Source organism: Lampetra fluviatilis, chromosome 6 (genome assembly GCF_964198595.1).
Source record: "Lampetra fluviatilis chromosome 6, kcLamFluv1.1, whole genome shotgun sequence".
In the NCBI taxonomy this organism is placed as follows: domain Eukaryota; kingdom Metazoa; phylum Chordata; class Hyperoartia; order Petromyzontiformes; family Petromyzontidae; genus Lampetra; species Lampetra fluviatilis.
In genome coordinates, this window is record NC_136280.1 from 8,164,500 (window position 1) to 8,185,623 (window position 21,124).

General features: G+C 46.2%; 1 long non-coding RNA gene across 1 annotated transcript in view; it reads right to left on the reverse strand.

Moving 5' to 3' along the window:
* LOC144932911 (uncharacterized) overlaps nt 1-21,124 on the reverse strand; it is a 31,115-nt gene that overhangs the window by 1,332 nt on the left and 8,659 nt on the right. Inside the window, exon 2 of the long non-coding RNA XR_013636962.1 lies at nt 534-667. This is a non-coding gene — a long non-coding RNA (uncharacterized LOC144932911). The remainder of the gene's footprint in view (nt 1-533; nt 668-21,124) is intronic.

Consider the following 21,124-nt stretch of genomic DNA (forward strand, 5'->3'; position numbering starts at 1 on the left):
TGCTAGCAGCTGTGTTGCCTATCCACTCCACTGCAAGGGAGTTTGAACTCATGGAATTTTCTATAAATCTTTATGTTAAAGTCTAACAATTTAGTGCGTATTAATTCGAGTATTTTATTGCTTTTAATCGCGCTGACACATAACCACTCGCTGTTGACTGATAAGATGGTAACACTGCCGTTCCAACACGAACCCGTTCATGAATTTCAATACAATGTTTTCCTTTGTTGTTCCAATTTATATGCAATTTGTAGGATCTATTCGGCAAAAGAACTGCGCGTATATTCCGCGTTAACATTGCCCAGACGTGTAAAGCTGAAACTACGTGTGAGTTCACGCGATAAACAATACGGGCGGAGAAGCTGCTCCGCGATTGGCACTCTGCACCACTGCGAAACCCTAGCGACCTGAGTTCGATTCCCAACGCCGTATCTAACATCGGTGGCGAGTGATGTCAAGTCCCACTGACCCGCGTGGTGAAGCAGTGGCGTGGTTATCCAGTGTGCAGGTGGTGCAACTGCACCGGTGCCTACCGGGAGAGGAGGCAGAGAGGGCGGCTCCACCTCATTCCTTGCGCCAGGACTCATGTCAACCGACCACGCTTACGCCGCTGTGGTGAAGTATGGTCAAACTTCTCCCCGTAACTGACACCACGGCACGGGGAGGCCTTCATCCAGCAGTGGATTGACAAAAGGCAGCAAAGCAATTACATCTTGAATACTGTAAGTTCTCGAGAAGACGTACACATTTAAAGGTGTGTTTATGCTCCGACTGACGATCACACAACAACAATAATGCAAATACAAAAGACACGACTTCAAGTGCAACATTGACGTAAAGTAATTGTGCTGAAAGTGCACAGTGTTTAAAAGCCCTTGTCCTGAATAGGCTGCACATATTATACAATTTGAACACATTTGAAAGATGAATGCAAGTGTCCTTGAGCACTGTAGCATCGAAGAAAATAATTATGAGCTAAGTGGGAATAGCCATCACCTGCCATGTAACGGCTACACGGTCAGTGTATGCAAGCCGTCCTTATTGTTCTGACGTTTGTTAACCTAGAAAAGCCTCACCGAGGCTTAGGATTTCTTTCAGGAGGGTCCTAGCCAATTGCGTTTTTCGCAGCAGTGGGCAATGCTGCAACCTGTCGTCCCAATCGGGTCATCTGCAGGTGATTCAGTCGTGGTAGGAAACCGGAGAATTCAGAGGAAGCCCATGCAGAGGAGGGGGATGACCACACTAACTCCGCACGCAAAGCTGCACCGTTTCAAAATGTAACCCAGGAATGTCTTGCTGCGTGGCACAAGTGTTGCCACTGCGGCAGGAAACAAATTCTCTCGAAATGTCCACTTAATAATAGTGTTAACAATCTTGATTTGAAGCTTTCGTCACTTGCAGGAATCCATAATCTTTGGTTCTTTTGGTAAAGTCACGTAGGTATTAAAAAAAATCAGACCTTTAAAACAGTCTGCATCAGCAGCAGGCCATGCTTTCCCACCTGATGACGGACGCTTGTGTTGCGCCCGAAACGTCGTGATTTATTTTATTTTATTTTTTATACCTACGTGACTTTACCGAAAGAACCAAAGAGTATGAATAGTGTTAACAGTACAAGAATCGACGATACGTTGATTAAATGATACATATAATTATAATACATTCGATACCGTGTCATTCCACTGCAGGATGAATGCTTTGCCACACCGTGTCGGTCGTGGGGGTGGTTTGACCATACTTCACCTCGCTGGTCAGTTGCGGGTTAGTGAAGAAAGCGCAGCCAGGGCTGTTTGTAGATTTTGCTCGCCACCAATGTTAGCCATGGCCTGGAATCAAACTCAGCACGCTGGATTCATTAGGGGGTGCTGTGTTGGAGCCCAGCCACACCTATACCCAGTTTATACTCAGGCTCTACATTTGCTTTACTTTTATTAATTTATTTTGAATCACAAAGCTCCATGGGTATTCTATAACACCGCCTCCTTTAGTTTTCATTTATTCTTTCCATATTCTCAATCTTGCTCGGCCCTTGATGCAAATCCTCAATATTGTCCATTCCTTCCTCCCTGCCTTTCTCTGTCCTCTCGTCTTTGTCCCTCCCATATCTGCATAGGCAATCTTTCCCCGTGATTCCATCACCACCCGAATCTCTACTCAGCCCGTTCATGATCTATTCCCATCCTCCGGAAAATCTCCAAACAAACCAACACCCCCCGTCCCCACCGCCCCTCCCCCTCATCCCACAGAGTGTTCGCTGCTCTCCCAAGCCCCCACAGCCTGCCCCACTCCACCACCATACTTCACCAGCAACTCCTGTCCCTCCGAAACCCCCACCACCCCCCTTCCTCCACACTCTCCCCCTCCCCTAGCCTCGACAACCCCCATCCAACACAACCCCCCCCACCCCACCCCACCCCCTCGGACCCCCAGTTCCCCCGCCTCTCATTTTCTGGGTAACACAAAAAAAGCTCATCAGCCCGAGTGCTGCCTGACGGTAATGGGAAGCGACACGTCTGAAATGAGACTCCCGTCGCCATGGCAACGCAGCCAGCCTCCCCGATCCTCCGGAGAGAGCGAAAAGATGAGATTTAGAGCGAGGGTTGATTAGAAATTACGTGCTGTAACAGCCTTCCCTTTTCTTTTTTTTTAACGCGCGCATTTCTGGACCAACGCTGATTGCCAGGAATGGAACCCACCTTCTCGTGCGAACTGCGACCCCATGGGGGTTACAGGTCACAGATACCGCCCGTACATTTCAATATGTGTGCAAATCGTGCGGCAGGCAGGGGCACGCGTCGGCTTGCGAAGTCGTTCGTCGGGCCCTCGATGGAAATTGTTAGTTTTTCTTGATGCTCCGACTTGTTTATAAAATTATGTTTAGCCAACATTCGTCTATATAGCGATTCAATTGCAGTGTTAGATTTTTTTTTTACGTTTTTACATTCGCAGGACTTACAAAAGGTATGAGTTGAGATGTTGGGGGTTTTTTTTCTTTCAAATGGACCGACCAGGTGAGTTCTGGTATTTTGCCTGCAGTTTTTGGAAATATATGCATTTTTTTTGGATGCGTTGTTTTTTTCTCTTGAATGACGAACGACCGTTTGATGTTTCCATATGTGACAGTATGACAATACCACAATTGAATGTTACGTTTCAATTACCCTGCCCATCACAGATCTCAGAGAATTAAGTTTGCCAGTAGTTTACAGAAATAGCTGAAAGTTGGCTTTTGCAAATAGTTAATTTTATACCTACGTGACTTTACCGAAAGAACCAAAGAGTATGGGTGTAAAAGCACCTTAATTTATTTAAAAGGCAGAGTCGTAATATCTGCCCAGACCTACAAATGTGGATCGGTACTCATCTCCACTGTCAGCCCCGAGTCAGCGACGCTAATTCCACATTCCCCTGGTGGGAGCCAGTCTCTCCTTCATAATTTGCGAGCCTTGAAAACAAGATATTCCATCTCAAGGGATTCATTTCGGTAATATATTTCAATAATTTTCACGACTAAAAATATATGAAGGTAAATCTACAACCCTGAAATAGCTTACTTGTGTCACTGTTGGCTAAAGGGCCTACAATCGAGGGAGCTCACGAGAGCATCTCTAGAGGGTATTTGGCAGAGGTGGGACAAAGTCATTGTTATGCAAGTCCAAGTCGAGTCGCAAGTCATCAAATTCATGACTCGAGTCTGACTCGAGTCCAAGTCACATGACTCGAGTCCACATCTCATAGGTGGGACAAAGTCATTGTTATGCAAGTCCAAGTCGAGTCGCAAGTCATCAAATTCATGACTCGAGTCTGACTCGAGTCCAAGTCACATGACTCGAGTCCACACCTCTGGTATTTGGCCTACTCTTTCACACTGGCCAGACGTCTTGGAAGAGGTGGCAATACCCACACTTTACTCCGCGACATGCGACCTGCCGATCGACCAACTCTGTATGGACAGTGGTGGGGGCAGGAAGATTTAAGAAACCTGTCCAATATTTCCACTTCTCTGCTGAGAGATTGATTTGGCGACCTCCTTATTATTTTAGCATATACATGAGTATATGTATACGTATTGGGTCGACACTTGACATAGTGGTTCGTGCAGTGGGCTATGAACCAGAGGTCGCAACCGGGTACCCGATACCCGTACCCTACCCGATACCCGGCTACCCGTACCCGGCCAGGTACGGGTACAGGGTAACCGTTTGCGACCCTGGTGTGGCCGGGTAGGGTACGGGTAGGCCGTGAGTCACTGGTGAGTAACCGTTTGTCACTCATTTCGGGTAGGGTACGGGTACGGGTAGGGAACGGGTACCCGTACCCGGCCGGATACGGGTACCCATTTGCGACCCTGGTGCGGCCCGGTACGGGTACGGATAAGGAATCAAAACCCGTTTGCGACCTCTGCTATAAACTCAGAGCCATGGGTTAGAATTCTGACGACGGCTTTCTGATATCTGAATGGGGCCTGGGCCCCTTCCTTCACCAACTCGCAATGACCAGCGTGATGAAGTATGGTCAAGCAACACACACGACCGGCAATGTGGTCCGAGGAGGCGGCCTTCATCCAGCAGTGGATTGAAGGAGGGCCGCAGATTATGACCATCGTAATATGGGTGCGGAATTCAGGCGCGGTGATTTACTCTCTTCACAGACGGAGGTTTCTGCGAGGAAAGGGCCCAGCTCGGGGAGTAAATGCCATCCGTCAACGTCGCGCATGGATATCCTCCACTTGGCGAGCGTAGAGAACTCCCCTCAACAAGAGCGTTGTCGGCCTGTGATTTCCAACTCTTTGGCCAAGGCCCTCCCTCCCTTCATTTCCTTCCATCCCAATCCTTCAGTGAGTCTATGGGTCTCTCCACGCGTGAATCTATGGGTCTCTGTGTGAGTCTGTTGTCAGTTCGTGACTTTCAACCGCTCATAAAAGGCCACACTCCATTTTCTTCAATTCCTTCCTTTCCCACTCGGTTGCTCCTGCGCGGTAGTGGCCTCCGAACCCTTCGATTTGACCTCTCCACCGCCGTCTCGTCAGCTGTGTTCCTCTGATGCTTTCGCGTTCTCCACTCGGTTGTTAATTCTCTCATCACTCCGCACTCGCTATCATGACGTGGCCTGTAACATGTCCACTTGATGTCTTTAGCTTTACGCACAACAGCAGCGGTGACCCGTTTTTTTTCTCTCCTTACTTCTTCATTCGTAAGATGTTACGGTAAAACAACAACAAAAAACAGCGCTCGCAGAATCCATAAAAACCCTCGCCAGAGCTTGCGACTTAGCGATTTTTTTTTTCTCAGATCAGAATTTCTTCTGAATATCACTGGGTTACACTCCAACGAAGTGGAGCCGAGATGTGTTGACATGCGTTCGTTTCATGGTGGTTACGCGCAGAGACACGGTTTGTTAAGGCCACGGTAAGAGAGGTAAGACAGGGAGCACTACGCCTGGGTTGCCTTTACCCCTGTGCCTTTCTCTCTTTTGTGTTCCTTGCTCGATCGATGGATTTCCAACTCCAGGACCAAAACCAAAACACCCGCTCGTAACAATTCAGCCTTAAGACGTGCACCAATGATCAGGATACAGTTTGGAAACAAATATTGTTCTCGACGCATAATTAATTGATAAGATGCAGTGCATTTCTTTATTGATTTTTATATACACAGCTGCTGAGCACAGGTCCGAAGGCACAAAAGATCAAGCAACGGATCAGAGTGAACTAGTTTCTCGAATCAAGCGAGGTTCTAAGAGCTTTGGCAAAGAGACAATGGCATGGAATTTCCAAAACAGAGCAGAGTGAGGGAAGAAACAGAAAGAGAAGTTATAATTGTTTTTTTTACCCTTTTATCTGGCAACAAAACTGACATCTTTTTTACGAGGAGTCATGTTTGCATAGACCACAATACCTGCAGTCATAATTCAAACAAAAAACACAACTCTGATAATGTATGCACTGTCCTTGAAGTTGATTGGTCCACACCCGAGACAGCTTTCCTTAGAGCATAGTCTCACATGGGTTGGACCAGATTACGCCAATAGGCGCACAACTCAAAGATTGCAGGTATTGTGGTCTATACAAACATGACTCCTCGTAAAAAAAAGTGTCAGTTTTTTTGCCAGATAAAAGGGCAAAACAAAACAATTATCATATTTTTTACTGGCAAATGAGGTACCAATGGAGACAGAGAAGTGTTGTGACTTGCCGTGTGGTGAGTGGGTTGGGTGGGGGTGGGTGTTGTTAGTGAGTGTGGTAGTCAGTGTTGTGACCTCCAGTGTGGTGGTTGAACAGAGTCTGGATGAAACAAAGCGTTCGCTCTGCCTGACCGACTCCTCAACATGGGAAACAATGAGTGAAGTTCACGGGAATAGTAACCGTGGTAGTAGTCGTAGAAGAGTGATAAGGAGGTGAATGTGGCTTTATCTGGCATCTAAATGTGACTGAGACATGCATTGGAATGGTATCCACGAGTCTGACAACCAAGTAGAAGACATGTGAGTAGATGACAGATCTTGCAGGTCACATGGCTACTGTGCAGCAGCTCTGGTGGAGTTTAGAGACCGTTGGTGATGTATGTGTCTTAAACATATTTCGCACCGTACGTAGCCAATCGTGTTAATCGGAGGTGCGGGGGAAGGACAACAAACTAAACCCAAAAATCAGTTCTAAAGAAATTAGTTTTCAATCTCGATTCATAATATCGGAAGGGCGTTACAGACGGCTGCGGAAGCGCATCTGAAAGCGCGCGATGCGGTGACCATCTTTGGTCGATGGCTCAGCCAAGAGCCACCGCTGCTGCTGCTGCTGTTGCGAGGATGACCGGAGTTTGCGTGACGATGGTTCACGCTCCTTGACCCCGGGTCACGGGGGGGGGGTCATCAACGGTTTTGTCAACGATGACATCTCTACCATCGAATGCGACCTCATCTCAAGACACGGTGCACAGCAAACATTTGGCATATTTGTTTCATAAAGGGCAGTGAATCATGGGCAGCATTAAATAGGAAGGTCTTGATCCTGGGCATGAAATACATGTAGGGCGAAGCCGACAGCACGGATGGCTGGTGAGGAAAGGAGTTCCAAACAGTGTGGGCAGCAGAGGAGAATGAGAGACCTCCTTCGGAGTAAATAGCAAACTTGTTTTGCAATACGCACACTGAAGCATTACGTCTCAAAAAACTGGATTCATTCGGTTATCAAATGACAAAGGGAATCTTGAAGTTGAACGGAAACGCTGCCTTGTAAACACTCGGCTCTTCCTTCAGCTGCCGCTTGCTTGGCCACGGCAATGAGGGGGTGCTCGCCGCGTTACATCGGTGCCTGCAACAGACCCAGCAGAGCCCTGTAGCCACCGAGTGGCATAATGGCTTTTCTCAGTGCCACGTGTTTTACCCAAAATAAGTTAAAATAGACGCTATTTTGTGTACAAAAAAAACACACACACACAACAACAACAACGGTAATGTGTGACAAAACAACTGTAGCCATTTCCATTCCGTTATGAAAAATGTCACGAGCCTTTCAATCCTTGTAACTTTACACCTTATTTTCAGAAATACATTGCCCCCCCGTGACCCAGGGCCACCTAAGGCATGTGTGCTTAATGGTATTTCAGCCTCACAGCCAACGATCGCAGTGGCCGAAGAGGTGTGTGTTTTGTTTTCGCCGGCTGCTCCATCTCCGGCAGTGGCAGCAGCCCCTCGATGTATTATTTCATTTTTTTTACTCCCCTCCAGTTTTTTTTAATTATGAAAGACCGGGGAAGCAGCGTTTGTACGGCAGTCTCGCGCGGGGGGCGGGGGGGGGGGGCAAGGGGGGAGTGCGTTTTGCGCCCGCTCGCCGTCGGGTGAAAAGTCTCGATTGCTGCCTTGCGCTACGACCAAGGGCGAGTTCGGACCAACGCGATATTCATCCCTTTATGTTGTCACTGCTGCGCTCAGGATGCTGCTGCTGCTGCTGCCGCCACAACGGCGTGGCAGTTAGCGCACTGGACTTTTGACGCAGAGGTCGCGGGTTTGACTCGTTGAAGACGATGGTGCAAGTTGATTAAACCCCCGTCCCCACTCTACCCATTCCCCACCACCGCCTCTGTCCGCCGCTAAGCAGTAGAGACGTGCCCTCCGCAAATAGTCGATCGGTATATTTGCCTATGGCGGGGTAAAGTGTGGGTGCTCCTGCCTCTTTCAAGATGCCTGGCGAGCGTGATGGAAGAGTAGGCCAAATATTCTCTAGAGGTGCTCCCTCGAGCTCTCTCTGGTGAACTCCCTTCTGCCAGCGGTTGTGTGGGCAACCCATTGTAGAGCTGCACCTATTTTTATTCTGGGAAGTTCCACAATTTCATGACGTGCATTTAAGGGCGCTGTAAAAGATGCGGATAATCATTAGTATCACCATGAAGTAGAATTTTTATTTTTTACTCAGGCATAGTATGTCAACCAATTAGAGCTGTAATAATAAGAGGGGGTTTCCCCTTTTTTGTGGCAACAAAACTGAAACCTTTTTACGAGGAATCATGTCTGCATTAACCACAATACTTGTGGTCAAAGTGCAAACAAAAAACACACTCTGATAATATTTGCATTGTCCTTGAAACTGATTGGTCCACACCAGAGACGGCTTTCTTTTGAGCCTCGTCTCAATTGGTGCTAGACCAGAGGACGCCAAAAGGCGTACAGCTCAACGACAATGCACTATCAAAGTAATGAGGGCTCGGGGGTAAGCATCTACATCATTAGACCTCCTTTGCCAGTACCAAAATATAATAATAGGGTTTTCCCCCTTTTTTCTGGCAACAAAACTGAAACCTTTTTACAAGGAATCATGTCTGCATTAACCACAATACTTGTGGTCAAAATGCAAACAAAAAACACACTCTAGCACCAATTGAGACGAGGCTGCCAGAAAAAAGGGGAAAACCCCTATTATTATTAGATTTTGCTACTGGCAAAGGAGGTCTAATGATGTAGGGCTGTAATGTTACTCACTGGCTACTTATATGTACCTGTTCACGTGCCAATAAAAAAAAATGTTCATCCGGAATGTTTTTTTAAATGTATTTCTCATCAGGTCCTGCGGTGTAAAGTTCAGTCTCCAACCCCTTGTGTCTGTCTCTGCGGCCGCTCTGTTTGTGTGCTCTGAAGAAGCACCATTGCACAAAATGTCACCTCTTTTATATATATATTGTTTTCCCTTTTAAGGCGACAGCATTATTGACGAATGCGCTGAGCTTTGTTTCGGCTGTTGCTGCTGTTGTTGTCTGTGCCTGTGCACCACTGCCAATGCGGTAGCACCACATCATTGTCCAGCTTCCTTGAGAAGAGGGAAACACTGCGGTGCCGGGCGTAGGTCACGCTCGGACGGCGTTGGAGCACCCTGTTTGGTGCGCGTGGCTCACCTTTGGCTTATTACGTAGATGCCCTGTACATGCCAATTGCTATTGATAATTACCTTCAAAATGATACCCACTTACAATGAAACACAAAATCGGGAAATGGCCCTCTTATCAAGAATGGTCATTTCCTGAAATGTCACCTTTCATACTGCTTTCCTTTTAGGGTGGCATTATTGACAAATGTGTTGAGTTTGTTTGTGTTGTTGTTGTTGTTGTTTGTGTTGTTGTTGTTTGTGCACCACAGTCAACGCAGTATTCCAATTGTTTAACTTTTATTACGAGCACGAATTTGGCGGTTTTACTGCGAAGTCGTCTAATTTGTATATATGTTGAACTTCTTTCGCACCGTACATCGCCAACCGTCCTAATTGGGCTCATGGTACGGGGTTAATTTAAGATTTGCGATTCGCAAAACGCAGGCGTGTCTGCCGTCTCCAAGCTTTTATCAAATCCGTGTTGTTGTCGTCTCTCTGATGCTCTCATCCCACGCTGCCTCCCACTTCACTCTGTGAAGCATGCCTTGTCCCCTACCTGCAGCCAACACCCAACACCATCTCCGCACGGCACTCACGTCTCCGTGGAGATGCACCATAACCCAGAAGTAGTCGTATGTGGTGTTGAACTTCTTTCGCGCCGTACGTAGCCAACCGCGCTAATTGGAGTTGCATCCGGTACGTGAAACCTGTGTACCGCTTAATTATCATTGTGCGCATGTGTGGCTGGTTAACAGTGGCTGACCTGCTGAAAGAGTTGTAAACTATCGAGACCAAAAATAAACTTAAAAAGAACATGGCCGTGATAATAATGGCAGTAATTTAAAACCATAAAAAGCCTCAATAAGTGTCAACTCGTTTTCAGGATGGTCTCACATCGAGACGTTTGGCCAATTCCACTGATGAGAGTTTTTTGGCGCGTGGTGGTAAGCAGGAGTACTCGGAGGAACCCCGGGGCGCATACGAGCCACTGACATCGCCTGGCACCACCACCATCACCACCACGACCCCACGCAAGCCCAAGTCCACGGCAGCCGGTGGTGATCACTCATCCGGTGGTGATCACCCATCCGGTGGTGGTCACCCATCCGGTGGTGATCACTCATCCGGTGGTGGTCACTCATCCGGTGGTGGTCACCCATCCAGAGGTGGTCACCCATCCGGTTGTGGTCACCCATCCGGTGGTGATCACCCATCCGGTGGTGGTCACCCATCCGGTGGTGGTCACCCATCCGGTTCTGGAACCCGTGAAGATGGGGGATGGGGGACGCATCCTGGGCGAGTTGGTCAGAGGCAAGTTTCCTTCACATTTAACGGGACGCGCGGCTTACGGGCACATTTTGTTCATTGCGCCGCTTATTTGTATCGCGTGGAATTTAATCTCAAGCTGCACCGACGCATGCCCGTCTCTCTTCCGGCTCTGCTCAGTCACAATGCGCAAGCATTATGCCGTCGGGAAATCAGTCACTCGGGGGGACATCGCGAACGTAGCGGCCAGGTTCTCTGCTCTAATCCCAAGACGATGTACAACCGCCCCCTCCCCCCCCAGCCTGCGAGCTGCCGCATTGTCTGTGAAACCTTCGCAACAATAGCCTTTAAATTCGTGCCACGGTCGAGCAAGACTGACTGTTGCGACTCGTCGTCCACGCTTCCACGTTCCACCGCCGGCACTTGCAGGTCACACTCGGCGCTTCTATTGCGGCGTCTCTCCTCGCGCCCTGCCACCACTTTGGAATTCTCACCCCTCGGCCGTTGCTTTTGTCACCAGGCTCTTATAAAAAATATATATATAACCGTTATCGATTAACGAAACACGTCGTCGCGTTGTCGACTTGCAACTTTAACAGTGCAGATTGTTGCTGGCCACTTGCTGTTTTTTTTTTGGGGGTGGGGGAGGGGAAGTGGAGGTGTCATCGATCCAAGTGCCAACATTGTAAGTCTTTCGACGTCTGATTTGACCACGCTAGTCTTGATAATTGTTTTTTTACCCTTTTATCTGCCAACAAAACTGACATATTTTTTACAAGGAGTCATGTTTGCATAGACCGCAATACCTGCAGTCATAATGCAAAAAAAAACCATAACTCTGATAATGTATGCACTGTCCTTGAAGTTGATTGGTCCACACCCGAGACAGCTTTGCTTAGAGCCTAGTCTCACATGGTGTTGGACCAGATGACGCCTAAAGGCGCACAACTCAAAGACAATGCACCATCAGAGTACTGGCAAATGAGGTTCCAATGGTGTACACGCTAGTCTTGTTTAAAAAAAATATAAACAAAGAATTATGACGAATCATTTGCCAGATGTACCCCCCCCCCCGCCACACACACACACAAACTGCTTGGATTGATGCAACTTTTTTGTTACGGCAAAAAAAAAAATCGAGTCAACCACGATAACGATTAATGAAACATTGGTTTTGGCAGTGGTGCCAAACACACACTTACAATCGTCAATAACATTGTTGAGCTTTATAAGGGGGAAAACACATATATAACAGGCGCCGTTATATGTGTATATACATTGTTATATATTACATACGTATTTCCTTTTAAGCCAGTGTTATCGACGAATGTGTTCAGTTTTTTTTTTTACAATAATTCCGAGAAACGTTACTGGGTTGTTGTTGTTGTAGTTGTTTTTACCCTGAGCGGCTCTTCGTATTATTAACGCCATCAACGTACACAGCGTCGCAGGGTTCTTTATCACACAGCAGAGTATGGAGGAGCAGTGGATGTTGAATAGCATGCCATGGAATGTAGATGATTTTGTGTGTGGGTTTTTTTTCTTGGCCAGGCAGCGTGTTTATTTTTTCTCTCTAAGCAACGGCACTTTGGCTGTGAATACACCGGGGACTCTATCCCACACTTACACGGGACACTCTGCTGCCATTTACAATTGTTTATACAATTCTATTTGGTTGGGAGTGGGGAGGGAGGAAAACATTTATATGAAAGAAAAAAAAACTCTACAATAGAATATATGAATGGGATGTACGACTCAAGGACTAAAGGGGCCCAACTTTGACGTTGCATTTAAACTTCTTTTCGCGACCACGGTGAACAGAGGGCTTTCTGCGTGACGTTGCTATCTGCAACAGAGGTGCAACAGCGTGATCATTATTAATCATCCAAAAGGATGGCATCGTCTCAGATAAACTTTCGTTGGAGGTGCAGAGGTGCGTGAGCGATGCAAACTAAAATTAGAAATTGGACACGTCGGAGACGGACGTGCTGTAATCACGCGTGCGCGCGCACCTGTGCAGCACAACGCACGTGCTTCTGATTTTCTTATTAAACCGAAAAAAATGTCCTTCTGAAAACAGGGCCTGGCGATGACATTTCGGATGAAACATTGTTGGTTTTAGATCGATCCACGTCCGTGCTTCCCCCCCCCCCCCAAATAACAAATTAAATAAAACATCACGTGGCATGGGATGACATCACTATTGTTAGCACGACTCATCCGGATATCACGATAAAATATACAAAGTTGTGGCTAAAAAGATTAATTTCTTCCAATGTTTTCCTTTGAAACTCAGTCCGACAAAGCAGAAACCCACAAAACATCAGTTAAACTTCTCTAACGCAGTCCTTTATAAAAAGAAATCCAACATTTTTCGAAAATCATTAATTTTCTGTGCACAGAACACGAAAAAAAATCGTCACAAAATCAAGACGAACTCAAGCTCTTAACGGCGACTCCACCGTCACCAGAAAGCATGGCCAACACAGCGGAGCGTGCTGAAGACACGTTACCTCTGGGCTTGCCTTCAGAAATTCACACCTGGCTCTCCCTTCGAAGTCTCACTGACAAATTTTGTGCCCCGGCTGGCGTAAAACTCAATCATAAATCATAATTCCCCAGCAAAGGCCTCCCCTGCCAGAGTCGGAAAATAAAGTGTGTTGCCTTTATCGATTTTTCTTTGTCAGGGTATCGGGGAGAGCTGTGAAATATTTGTAACCGAACTGCTCAGATATTCATAGAATGGTAAGTAAACGTTGGGCGCACAGTCTGGGTTTGATGTATTACGGGTCACGATTATAAATTACGGACATAACAGCGGATGGCAGAATGCACACCCCCGGGTAGCTATGTATTGATTTCCTTCTTTTTCTCTCCCCCACCTTCTCCCCCCTCCCCATTCCCCTCTCCCTCGCTAAACCAGTTTAGTTCCATAAAAAATATGAAACGATATGGCCTGTCCTGTAGCCATTCCCTTTATAGAACTTTTTTTTTTTAGGTTTTCAATGTTTCTTTGTGTTACAAAGAATACATACACACGCCATTACATCCCTCGAATATTAGAGAATGTGAGGCTCGTTACACATTGTTTTTTTGCCATACAGCCATCGCTATTATGTTTGCAGGTACTGTATGGACGTCCTATAGGGTGGAGCGGTGGTGCAAGTGGTCAGCACACTCAGCTATGAACCAGGCAGCCTGAAGTTGGATTCCCTGCCACAGCTAACATCATATAGCGAGTGATATCTGAACCACAGGACCTGGCCTACTCTTCTTTCACAAACCTTTCACTTACCACCGTGATGGTCAAACAACCCCCGTGACCGACACGGCATGGGCATGCCTCCATTCAGCAGTGGATTGGCAAACGGATGAATGATATTGTCACAGACGCTCAAAACATCTCGCTTTTGTTTTAAAGAATACGGTAACGACAAGACATCAATCCAAGAGCATCACTTGTTGAGTGTTCGTACTTTGTTTTAATTACAGCATTAGGGAAAGAAATTGCTGAACGTTAAATGTAAAAATACATTTGATGATCTCCATTCATTAACAGCGGACTTTAGAGAGGGTATTTATAGACTGCTTGTGCATCTATACTGCCCCAAAGCGTTCATTCACCTTGAACTTGCTGCTAGCCGCTGTCGCTGAATGTTAATTGAAACAAGACCGTCGTGTCAAATGCAGTGACGTACCGATGGGTTTCCCACAGTCAGCCGGTGAAACTACAAGCCCCTTAAATTTGGATTTAAAGCTTTCGTGACTGCAGGGATTCATATTCTTGGTTATTTCGGTAAAGTCACGTAGGAGGGAAACAATAAAATAATAAAAATATAAAAACAATAAAAAATTCTCACGACGTTTCGACTGCAACACAAGCAATCGTCATCAGGTGTGAAATCCACAGCAAGAAATTTTTAAAAAAGTGGCGTTTTTTCTTGCTGTGGATTTCACACCTGATGATGATTGCTTGTGTTGCAGTCGAAACGTCGTGATAATTGTTATTGTTTTATATTTGTATTATTTTATTATTTCCCTTCTACGTGACTTTACCGAAAGAACCAAGAAATCAAGCCCCTTGTCCAGTTTCCTAAGGGGTTGATTTCCACTCCGTGGGCTCTCCGGCAGGGATGTCCGACGTTTCGCTCCGCATGCCGAGTGCTTCTTCGGGAGCTGAATTCCTCAAGAAGCTGCCAAGAGCGTGAAACACATCCGGTAGTGATGAGAGAGCCACACGGCCGGAGAAGCGAAGACCCCACACAGGATTCCCAAACAATGCCATTTATACTCTTAGGTTTTTTCGGTCAAGTCACGTAGGTAAAAATATATAATAAAAATAATAGAAATAATAATAGAAATAAAGTAATAAATCATGCCATTTCATTGTGACGATTTCAAATTAATAATCGATTATTTCGTTCAATCACGCGGCTTAGGCTTGTAAACCTCCAGTGGCTGCAGGGGCGAAATCGAACATTGATTGGAAGGATCGCTATGAATCGATTAATCGTTCCATGGCTGCAGTCTGCTGATCCTTAGAGAGTGTCTTGCACAGGGCGGTGTGGTCAAGGATGACATTATCCGTAGTTGTATAAAGGAGTCCCAGTAGTGTGTGTGTACGTGTATGTGTGTTGGACTTCTTTGGCACCGTACGTAGCCAAGCGTGCTCATCTGAGGTGCAGGGGAAGGACAACAAACTAAAGACTCGTTCTCTTTAATTATTTGTATTATTGTTAATACTCTTTAACACGGACAACCTGCGGTACGGACTAATTGTCGGGAGTTATTGCGTTCTTGCGCCTCGAACTCCTCTTGCCGGCTCTTCTAGATTAGCGTTTGGATTATTTTACTGCTAACATTTTCCTCATGATGCTTCATTTCGATTATTTTACTGATAACATTTTCCTAATGATGCTTCGTTTTGATTATTTAACTGCTTACATTTTCCTAATGATGCTTGGTTTGGATTATTTTACTGCTAACATTTTCCTCATGATGCTTCGTTTCGATTATTTTAGTGCTAACATTTTCCTAATGATGCTTCGTTTCGATTATTTTACTGCTAACATTTTCCTCATGATGCTTCATTTCGATTATTTTACTGCTAATATTTTCCTAATGATGCTTCGTTTGGATTATTTAACTGCTTAAATTTTCCTAATGATGCTTGGTTTGGATTATTTTACTGCTAACATTTTCCCCATGATGCTTCGTTTGGATTATTTGACTGCTAACATTTTCCTAATGATGCTTCGTTTCGATTATTTTACTGCTAACATTTTCATAATGATGCTTCATTTCGATTATTTTACTGCTAATATTTTCCTAATGATGCTTCGTTTGGATTATTTTAGTAGTAACATTTTCCTAATGATGCTTCGTTTCGATTATTTTACTGCTAACATTTTCCTAATGATACTTGGTTTGGATTATTTTACAGCTAAAATTTTTCACATGATGCTTCGTTAAGATGATTTTACTGCTAACATTTTCATCATGATGCTTCGTTTCGATTATTTTACTGCTAACATTATCCTCACGTTAAGCCCCTTCGTTGATATATCATTGGGGGCCAGGTCGCGTCTGAAAAAAAAGCCAATAGCTCAGCCGCGCTTTACCTGGTCAGATTTTTGAAAATAGAGTTTAGTTAACCTTGTGTATTTTTAAAGTGATTTGTTTACCTTTCCCATACTCCGCACTCCTATGCTGTTTTCCTATTGTTTATTGTTGTACCGTTCCGACCTTCGCCTACTGGACATCTGTGACAAAGAGCCCTTTATAACTAATCGGACTCCTCCTATATTAATAAATACTTACATTCTGACTAATTATTTGAAACCTCTTCTCCACTCTTCTCGAACGTTCTATTCCTCTCCACCAATCCCCTTCGGTTGCCCCGCCCCCCCTTACGCACCTCCAATCAACTCTTTAAGCCCCGCCTCCCCCGACGCACCTCCAACCAACTCTTATAGCCCCGCCCCCCCCCCCTTACGCACCTCCAACCAACTCCTTTAGCCCCGCCCCCCCTGACGCACCTCTAACCAACTCTTCTAGCCCCGCCCCCACTTACGCACCTCCAACCAACTCTTTTAGCCCCGCCCACCCCCCTTACGCACCTCCAACCAACTCCTTTAGCCCCGCCCCCGCCCTTACGCACCTCCAACCAACTCCTTTAGCCCCGCCCCCCCCTGACGCACCTCCAACCAACTCTTCTAGCCCCGCCCCCCCTTACGCACCTCCAACCAACTCTTTTAGCCCCGCCCACCCCCTTTACGCACCTCCAACCAACTCCTTGAGCCCCCCCCCCCTTACGCACCTCCAACCAACTCCTTTAGCCCCGCCCACCCCCCCCTCCAGCACGTTCCATTCCCTGGCTACCACATTCAGATAAGCCCCTCCCCCCCCCCTCCCCCTTAACTTGTATTTAAGAGCTTGTCTCTTGGATTTTTTTTCTCACTTGATACAGTAAATTTAGCTGTGATGGTCCCACCTGATGACGGAGACTTGTGTTGCCTCCGAAACGTCGTGATTTATTATTTTATTTCTATTATTATTTCTATTATTTTACCTACGTGACTTTACCGAAAAAAACCTAAGAGTATGAGTATCCAACCCACTCCTCATTGGCGCTTCACTTTCCGCAGGACTTTTCAAACGAATCCCTCCGGCCAATCCGACTCGAGCGAGTTTCGCCGCCCTCCAATCAGATTGCGCGCTCAACGCGTTCAGCTCAATCTTAATTTTAGAACTTTCGTGACTGCAGGAATTATTATTTGTTTCTTTCGGTTAAGTCACGTCTAAAGATAAAATAATAAATTAAATTAAATAATAGAACACGACGTTTCGATTGCAACACAAGCAATCATCATCAGGTATAATGAAATAGCAGCTCTTCAACGTGACAGATCGCCAAATGGGAATTGAGTCCAGTATTTCAACTCACAAGTATCGGTCATTTGCTTTAACTTGCGTAGCGTTCGCCTCTCGGCGTCCCTTGCAAGTTTTTTTTGTCTCAACATCAGCGAGCCCCGCGTGAGACTGAGTGAACTCTGAGCAAACAGGAGGAAATATCCAGCCACTGCTGCTGGATGGATCAGAATCCTAGACAGCCACGTAACTTGAGCTATTTTTTGGAGGAGACTTCTTTTCATCATATTCCCCCCACTCCCCTAGTTTTAAATCTGATTGTTCTACCGTGCTAGCCACAAATCAACCACAACACCTTACAGGGCGCATAAACCGCCACGCAAACTCCTGCCATCCTCGAAACAGCTTTTGGCAAGCCATCGAACAAAGCCGGTCACTGCATCGCGCGCTTTCAGATGTGCTTCTGCGGCCGTCTGGAACACTCTTCCTTCCTATATTAGGAAGCCACTAGATCTGTGCACTTTTAAATCATCTAGATTGAAAACTTATTTCTTTAAAACTACTTTTTTTGTATTTAGTGTGTTGTCCTTCCCCCATACCTTTGATTAACACGGTTGGCTACATACAATACGAAAGAAGTTCATACAGGTGACCAGCCCAAGGAAGAGGTGATCACAAAGGTACCTCTCGGATCCCGACAAAAGCAGGGCCGTCCATAGGGGGGTTGCTGGACCAGGGACATGTCCCACCGTGGGGGGCCCCCAACGCCATCAAACTAAACCGAAAGCGTTACATCTGACACCGTGACGCCGAAGCTCCCCAAAGCACGGGGCCCGGGGCGGTCGCCCCGTATTCGCCGTACCCTCAGGATGGCTCTGCCTATAAGTGACCCCTGGTCCTCTGTAATAATGGGCAACGCTTTCATTCTCAGAGCTGGAATATAGCTAAATGTATCCAAATTAAGTGCAGAACCAAATTTACAGCAATGGCTTGTTTTTATTGCGAACAATAATTAGTGACCGCAATGGGACTATTGACTCATTGCACTTGAGCACGTGGTCCACTCTCACATGTGACTCAACACTGAGATCCTGCGATTTTTAAAACCAGGATCTCAACAGTACCAGCTCTCGTCTGAACCCTGACACAATCGGCCACCATAACCTGATCTCTCAGACGACCGGCCCTGCTCTACCACCTTTGCCTGCAGACGTCTGACCGGAACGAGACTCGTAAAACATATATCAAGCCGCCGTGTCAGCCGTAAAGAGCTGTGTGATTTCCTCGTGCCAGCTCTAACTTTTAACAGAGGCTACTCGCCGGCCACTTCTGTCTGCAGTCGCACCTCCGTGCCACTTCTAGCGATCTCCAACGGAATAAATTGACATTGACTTAGGTGTGCGCATCGGTGCGGTTTGCACGCACTTGCACGTGTGTGTGTGTGTGTCCTGTTTGGAATTCACGTTCAAACGTTATGCAATAGGGATTTGAAACGCACGGGATTTATAACGTGTTTGGTCTAATGGGCGTCATCACAATTTAAACGTGTACGCACACACAGATATCGCTGCTCGTGAGATTCTGCTCAGGAAAATTTCGGATGCAGTATTTTTTTGTCAAAATACAAAATTGGTCCTCTAATTGCCTGCATTTGAGCAGCGGTTTGAACTACAAACTTAATATCACATTTAGAAAACAAAATCACACGATGCATTATACTCTACGTGAGCACAACCATGCTTATTTACAGATGAAGGCATGTTTACGAAAGCGAAGTCGTGACAGAAATGATGTGTGTTTGGAGCGTAGTGCTGTTTCGGAATTTATCTTTATTACCATTGGGAAAGTTGGCTTTCTTTTTTTTCACTTGGCTATACAGAAGAAGAAGAAAACATGTCAAGCATTGCTCCTACGAAATTAATCGTAGGGCGCTTCGACTGTGAGTCAAACTGAAACATTGTATGAGCGAGAGTCCACACATCGTTTGCTTGTCTGGATTTTAGTTGACTAAAAACACGCGTTGACTCCCTAACGCGTCAGTCAAAGCTGCAAACGTGATCGCACCCCGCGGGGCCTATTAGCTCTCTGCGAACAATGAGAGATTTTTTTCTTCTCTCATTTGCTACATTAAATAATAGTGTCACAACCGTTGCGGCGTGTACGTGCAGAATTTAATGCTGGAAAAATAATAAACGTCGGTAGGGGGGGGGAGCGGGCGGAAATGTGTTTCTGTGGCCGTTCATCACAGGGCAGTTGATCATCGTCAGGGACGGACCGAGCCCATGCTGAACTTTAATTGAACTACAGCGACCCTGTTGGCCCGCCCTTCGCTCTCTTGAAATGTAGTCATGACGAATCACGGACCGCAAACCACGTGCGATGCTCAGAGGCCGCGCGCGGTGTTGTACCGTACTGCGGAGATGTGCTGCGTGCCATAATGAATACGTGCACAAACGTGAATGAATTTAAAAAATTAACAAACACACAATTTAGATATTCGAATAATAATCGTCGGCAACCCTTTACTGTAACGTTGTATACATTTTTCAATAACCCATGATAAATTGGATCTTCTGTACCGTTTAATAAATTCCGTTCACGATATTGGATGTTTCAAGGATTTTTTTTATTTAAATGGAATCCAGTACAAAATGTTATCAGCGAGTCTCATGAGAGTTTTTTTTGTCAAACAGTGTAAAACAAAAAATTCACGTAAAATGGGCAAGAAAATATGTAGAGCAAGGAAAAATGAGCGCGCGGTACGTAAAAGATTCAACTGGGTGATCGCAACTCATGGCCCCGCAAAAAAACCCGCACTCTGTCGCAGCATCTGCGAGCCTCCCCTTCCGTCTCACGGGGGTTTTGTGTCCCCTTTAAAGCCGGCGGTGAAGGCGCGCGCAACCACCGAGACAGCTCGCGAGATCATTAACCCAACCGTTGTGTGGAAAAAACTTCCAAAATATGAGCACAGATTCGCATTCACGTGATGTTGTCAGATGTAATCAATTTGTCTAAAGTCATCAGTCAGAGCACCGATGTCACTTTGCTGAAAAGTCAACACGTGTTTACGTTTGTTTGGTGATGCTGCTGCTATGTTGGCAGATGTCTCGAAGCACAAATAATAGAATTAACAGAATCTCACACATTCGTAGTGTTGCTATGGATAAGGGCAATTACCCAAAACGTCAACTATTATATATATTTATCCTGTTATGGGCAGCTAGTGTTACGGACAAATATGTCGAGTTTTCAGTTTGAATGTAAAAAAAAAAATCGCAGCCGGCGAAGAAACTGTGCGTATGTGGTCTCAACGAGCTGCCGTCTGTCTTGCGGTGAAGTTCACACCTTCGGTGTGACCAGGACACCGCAACCTCCCATCTTGTGGAGCGCTGGTGTTAGAGTGGAATTAACGATCGCCGCGTAAGCAACACAATCGCATAGCGCCTGCCCTGGGCGCATGCAGCGCGCGGAGCGAAAATTAGCGGCAGACTTCCAAAACGCGGCATTGAGCAATTGCCGGCTTCATTCGCGCGAGCGCTAGCGGCAAATGGAAATGAACGCGTCGGGAAAGTAGACGCAAATAAATGAAGGGGCGTTGAGCCTTGTCCCTGCAGTTGTCTCACACCCCAGCCG